Source organism: Pholcus phalangioides, unplaced genomic scaffold (genome assembly GCF_987345545.1).
Source record: "Pholcus phalangioides strain wild (caught in Gottingen) unplaced genomic scaffold, Ppha-v1.0 ptg000010l_1, whole genome shotgun sequence".
Lineage (NCBI taxonomy): Eukaryota > Metazoa > Arthropoda > Arachnida > Araneae > Pholcidae > Pholcus > Pholcus phalangioides.
Genome location: NW_028301603.1, coordinates 13,280,533 through 13,286,532, shown reverse-complemented (window position 1 = coordinate 13,286,532; position 6,000 = coordinate 13,280,533). Strand labels below are relative to the sequence as shown.

The 6,000-nt window shown below is 41.1% G+C and overlaps 1 protein-coding gene across 3 annotated transcripts in view; it reads left to right on the top strand.

The window, feature by feature from the left end:
* The first annotated feature begins 2,268 nt into the window (after positions 1–2,268).
* Positions 2,269–6,000, top strand: part of LOC149080951 (protein disabled-like) — a 122,185-nt gene continuing 118,453 nt past the window's right edge. For 2 of the 3 annotated variants that reach the window (XM_089237659.1, XM_089237654.1), the window contains exon 1: positions 2,269–2,403. The gene's annotated coding sequence lies outside the window, so the exon portion shown is untranslated. The remainder of the gene's footprint in view (positions 2,404–6,000) is intronic. The other variant, XM_089237657.1, reaches the window with a different exon arrangement.

Below are 6,000 nucleotides of genomic sequence, written 5' to 3'. Positions count from 1 at the left end.
TCTTCGTCAGGGGTGTGTTCTCAAACTTTTTCTCGTGCAACTAGTGCCGTCTTAACGCATTGGCCCACTCGGGAGAAGAGGGGCGGCCTCACAAAAATGAGATCCGATTGAAATTTTCTGGAATTTACGAGGTAGGGCCTCAGGAAAACCAATTGGCCTGGGGGCCCATGATGCTCTTGAGACAGCCTTTTCTTTCTTTCAAACCGAGCACAACTCAGGTCTATCGCCATCTATGGGCGATTTACTACCTAGTGAGTTGCGCCGGAAGTGCAACTGTGTGTGTACCTAACAGTCTGAATGCCGTTTTGATTTTTCAGTGCTGCCATCTATATTTCAGAAGGGAAGTGAGTGATGTGTTACGATTGAATTACATTTGCACTGTTTGTAGGTCTGTGGCGAGACTTTTTAAAGGGGAGATCAGCTCGCATTCGCACTTTGAAGTTGGGAACCACAGAAAACCAACTTCAACCGACCACCCCTATGGCGACGGTGCGGTTCGAACCCGGGTCCTCGCGATGCGAGTCCATCACTATGACCACTCAACCACCATAGCGGCTTGAGACAGCCCTGCGTGCAACGTCTTTTTTTTTCTAATCAATGCTTATCCGCGGCTCCCTAAGAAAAAATCGCTTCGAAAATCTTGCTCGCCGCACAATTTGAGAACCCCTGGTCTATACGCCAAAGCAATTTCATTTATATTTGAAGATACAGTCGACGCTCGATATAACGACTTCCTTCGTCCCGTCGGGAAAAGGACGTTACATTGGGCGGATCGTTATATCGAAAGTAAAGCATAGGATAGTCGTTCTGAGGAAACATTTGGGACTTACCGGTTGTTGTAATAGAATGGTCGTTATAATGAGTGTCGACTGTACAAAGATGTACAAACTCATCCGCTGCTCGAGGTGGGAAACTGTCGCGAGGCGGAATGGTTTGTAAATATGGAAGCCGCACCCCATGGAGGCACACGTCGCGTTTGCGGCCACGAAATGGCACTTCCCCTCTCCATCATTGTAAATAATTTGCTGCAAATAAAGCAACCTGGGGAATTCTGGAACCGGGTCGCGGGGCTGTGGCTGGCCGTCGCCCGGGTTCCTCCTCTTGGCCTTCCCTGGGATGAGGGGCGGAGCTGCTATTAAGGGGCAACAACCTAAAGACCAGGCTCTGCGCTTGCAACTAAAACTTGGAGAGGCCGCTTGCCGGTGGTTTCCGGCAACGGGCGCTCCGGCCCGGCACGACTCAATCCACACAGGTAAAGGGCTTACATTCCGGAAGGGACAGAGCCCGGGTCGTGTCTGGTCTGACAGCATAATACGAAACAAGCAAACACAACTATAACTACATAAATACTTTTGGGCTACGTACATACACGCACACAACACCATCCTGCACGTATCAATTCGTTAGAAATTCCGCAAATAAATGTTCTCGACCACCATCGTGCAGAAACCATCGCCTAATGCTCACTGCAAAAAAAAAAAAAAAGTAAAGATTTCGCATACGTCGGATTGTTATATCCAATGGCTACAGGTGAAATGGACGACTTCAGCAACGTCAAAGCTTCACGCGGAGGCTTTCTGCTATAGAAGGTGTTGGCAGTGCCCGTCACTAGCCAGCAGAATAATGAAACGCCCGTTCTGATGGAGAAATTGCATCAAAATCTGGCATATATACGCTACATGGAACATCGAAAAAAAAAAAAAATTCCATAAAAAGCGCCACTTATTCACCTGGTGGTGCGCAAACTGAACTACATTTTGTTATTGCATGTAAATCTCTCTCTCTTCCCCCATGGTCTCATTAAGATACACTGAAAATTTGGCTGCGTTTTTTGAGAAAAACTACTGAAAGAAGTACACACGGGAACTTCAATTATAATCACCCTGTATATTTCCAATCTACATTATAAAGTTTCTACGCGATTGGCGTTTGTTTGTTTGTTTATGGAGCATCATTGCATCAATGTTATTATGGTCAGCAGAAAAATGGTCTTCTCATGACCTACTGGTAAAACGTCACCAAAGAAATTGCAAAACCGAGAGCACACAGGAACATCCTCTTCCCAAGTTCAAAGATCGATACGATACTAGAGGCGTATTGAGTAAATAAATAAATAAGAGATTAACTTTTTCGATTAAACGTGCGGGACACGCGGTTGCCGAAAATAAACCGTGAAGAAAAACATAATTTCGAAATTTTCCCCTTGAAAACAGAAAAATTTGATGCGTATGCAATTTTTTTTTTTTTTTTTTTACTGTTATGACCAGAGCGAATAGCCCGAAAAATAAAAACCGTCATAATTGAACAGACGCTGAGCTTGGTCAGAATTTTTCGGTCGAATGTCCCTGGTGATTGTGTAAATACGCATACTGTACGTTCCGACATGGTCATCGAATCCACAGGGTAAGCCCTTTATATTTCAGAATTTACTCATTGCTTATATCCATATTACACAGATATTATTTAAATTAGTTATATTCACGCGCCCTTTTCTGAATTTCTGCCCCTCCCCCCCTTCAGAATTTCACACCTCACTTGCCCATTTACGAATTTCTGCTCCCTTGTTTTCTATTTTTCTGAGAGAGGTTTCAATCCCCTTTCCCATCTCTGAATTTCTGCCCTCTTGCTCAATTTCTCTTTCTTTTGAGCATTTCTGAATTTTCCTTTCTTTTGAGCATTTCTTAATTTTCCTTTATTTTGAGAATTTCTGAATTTTCCTTTCTTTTGAACATTTCTGAATTTTCCTTTCTTTTCAGCATTTCTTAATTTTCCTTTCTTTTCAGCATTTCTGAATTTTCCTTTCTTTTGACAATTTCTGAATTTTCCTTTCTTTTGACAATTTCTGAATTTTCCTTTCTTTTGAGCATTTTTGAATTTTCCTTTCTTTTGAGCATTTTTGAATTTTCTGTTCTTTTGAACATTTCTAGTTTTCTCTTTCGTTGAACATTTCTAGTTTTCTCTTTCGTTGAACATTTCTAGTTTTCTCTTTCGTTGAACATTTCTAGTTTTCTCTTTCGTTGAACATTTCTAGTTTTCTCTTTCGTTGAACATTTCTAGTTTTCTCTTTCGTTGAACATTTCTAGTTTTCTCTTTCGTTGAACATTTCCAAATTTCCCAAACATTTTTTAATTTCTCCCTCTCTTGGCTTTCTCTGCATTCCCAATTCCTTTCTCCCTTTTTTTGAATTTCTCCCTTCCTTGCAACTTTCTGAATTTCTATCACTTTTGGTAATTTCTTGTCTTTTGCTCTTTCCTTTCCTTCCTGAATTTCAACCTCCCCCAACCTTATTGAATTTCCTCTCTTGGCAGTTTCTGAATTTTTGTCTTCCTTCTCCCCCTCTTTTCTGAATTTCTGCGTGCTTCCCCTTGCATTTTTCAAAATTTTTTCCTCTCTCACTCATTTCTGAGTTTCTACCCTCCATTTTCCCTTTTTCTGAATTTCTGACCCTTCTCATTCATTGGCCCTTCTCTTGTCCTTTCTGAATTTTTCCCTCTCCTGCTCATTTTTGAATTTCTGCTCCCTTTTACCCCCTTTTGGAATTTCTTCCTCCACTGCTGCTGCTGCTTTCTGGGAAATTCTCTTGCTCCCTTCTAAATTCCTCTCTCTCCTTGCGCTTTTCTGAATTTCTCCCTCTTCTGCTCCTTTCTGAAGTTCTTCCTCTCCTGCGTCTTTCTGGATTTCTCCCTCTCTTGCTCCATTCTGAGAATTTCTCCCTCTCTAGCTTTGCTTCATTCTGAGAATTTCTCCCTCTCTAGCTTTGCTTCATTCTGAGAATTTCTCCCTCTCTAGCTCATCACAGAATTACTATCCCCTCCTTGGAATTTCTCCCTACAATACGTTCCCCTGAATTTCTGACCCTTTCTTATGCTCCTTTCTGATATTTTGCTTCCCCCCTCTGAATTTCCTGCTTATTTTAGCCCTTTTTCCTTTTTTTTCTTCCTCCTCTCTTACCCGTCTCTGAGAATTTCTGGATTCCTTCCTGCTCCTTTCTTTATTTTTCCCTCTCTTCTCCTTTCTAAAAATTTCTGCTTTTTTCCCTCAATTTCTACCCCTTCTTTCTGATATTCAACCCTTCCTGTGTTATTTTATGAGTTTTCCCCTGTTCTGCCACTTTCTGTACTTGAATTTAATTTTTTTGCCCTCTTCCGAATTTCTTCGACTTTCTGAACCCTCTTGATTTCTCTCTTTTTGCGTTTTTCTGTATTTATGTCTCATCCCCCCCCCTCCTCGCACTTTTGTTCTCTTCCGAATTTCTTCGACTTTCTGAATCCTCCTGCCTTTTTCTGAATTTATTCCTGTTTTGCCCCTTTTGTTTTCTTCTGAATTTATTCGACTTCCCGAATCCTCATCTTTTCTGAATTTCCCTCCGTTTTGCCGCTTTCTGTTGTGCGTTCCCCCCCCCCCCCGCTCTCTTCTGAATTTCTTCGACTTTCTGAATCCTCCTACTCTTTTTCTGAATTTCTCCGTATTTTGCCCCTTTCTCTGTACTCATATCTTTCCCCACTTTCGTTCTCTTCCGAAATTCTTCGACTTTCTGAATTCTCCTGTCCTTTCTGAATTTTTCCCACGTTTTGCTGCTTTCCGTACTTATGCGTTCCCCCTCCCCCCTTTTGCTCTCTCCTGAATCCCTTCGATTTTCTCAATCCTTTTCTAAATTTCTACATTATTTCGCTCTTCTCGGCTTCTGAGCATCCCTGATGTGTGATCAACATTTTCTCTCTCCCATACAGCACGTCACATAATATCTGTTTCAGTTGCAAACCTCAGAAAAGGACGGCAACTCCCTCTGCGACGCATCATGTGTTAGAATTGAAAATTATTTCCATAATTCTCTCCCAAAAGAAAAAAAAAAAAAGACTCCCTCTTTCGTCAATTGGTATTCGTTGCGTGCGAATGTACATAAAAAGAAAACCCGCTTTCTGTTGATATTTTTCAATGTCACACACGAGTCACTATCTCTCTCTCTCATAGCTATTTTTTTCTGGAAAGATCGGCATTACGGCACGTATCATGCCAATGTCATTGACGTAATAGGATATATGCGTAGACAACCCGAGGAGTTCTTGTAAAATCAACATTTAGTAGCCCTTGGGAGAAAGAAGAATAATAGTATTGCAAGAGGATATAGGCGAATATAATATGATGTTTTTTTTTCACAAAAATACGACTGCATTGTCATGAGTTAACAAAAAATGATGAGTCCGAGCTCATATAACTCAGCTGGCGGCGAGGTCATTATTGTGGTGTCCGTCTCTGCGAACGGTATGATCCTGCACACGACGTTTTTATTTTCTGCTTGCGAATGCAAATGAGGCAATATCTTGTTGTTTTTTTTTGGGGGGAATCGGTTCGAAACTGGAATTCCTGTAAACAAAAACGATATTATTGCTATTATTTTCTGTGTGGTTTGACATTTCGTTGTTGGAAAAACAACCGAAAATTATTTGAAATGCTACTTGTTTCGCGTGTCATGTTTCTTCTGGATACCAATAGTGTGAGCTGTTGAACCAATGATTTCCCAAAGGGGGTGTTTCGTGAGATATTTCAGTTACAAATATATATGGTGAAAAAACCCTCGATAACGGACACCTACGTGGGGACCAAAAACTTTATCCTCTGACATGGAGTGTCCGTTGATAGACAGTTAAATATATTCAAGCCCTTCTATGTAATAGCAAGCAGTGTCCACTAACGGTGAGCGTACGTTATGGGAGTTTCCACTGTATATTGAATTATAACAGTAGGGTGACCATTCGCGACCCGTATTATACGGGGCATTGATTATTTTCCCTTAATTTTTGCCGTCACGACTCTTATAAAAAAAATATGTCCCGTTTTTCCCCTATTTTCAACGAGTAACTTGAAATTTTATACTGAAAATCATGATTATTTTCATAACTCAAAAATAATATTAGAATTGTTAATTAGTGGTTCGCTCTTACTACATGGGCCCTGAGATATTCTGGGGGATGCGGGAACAGGACTGCTGAAAATCAGGTG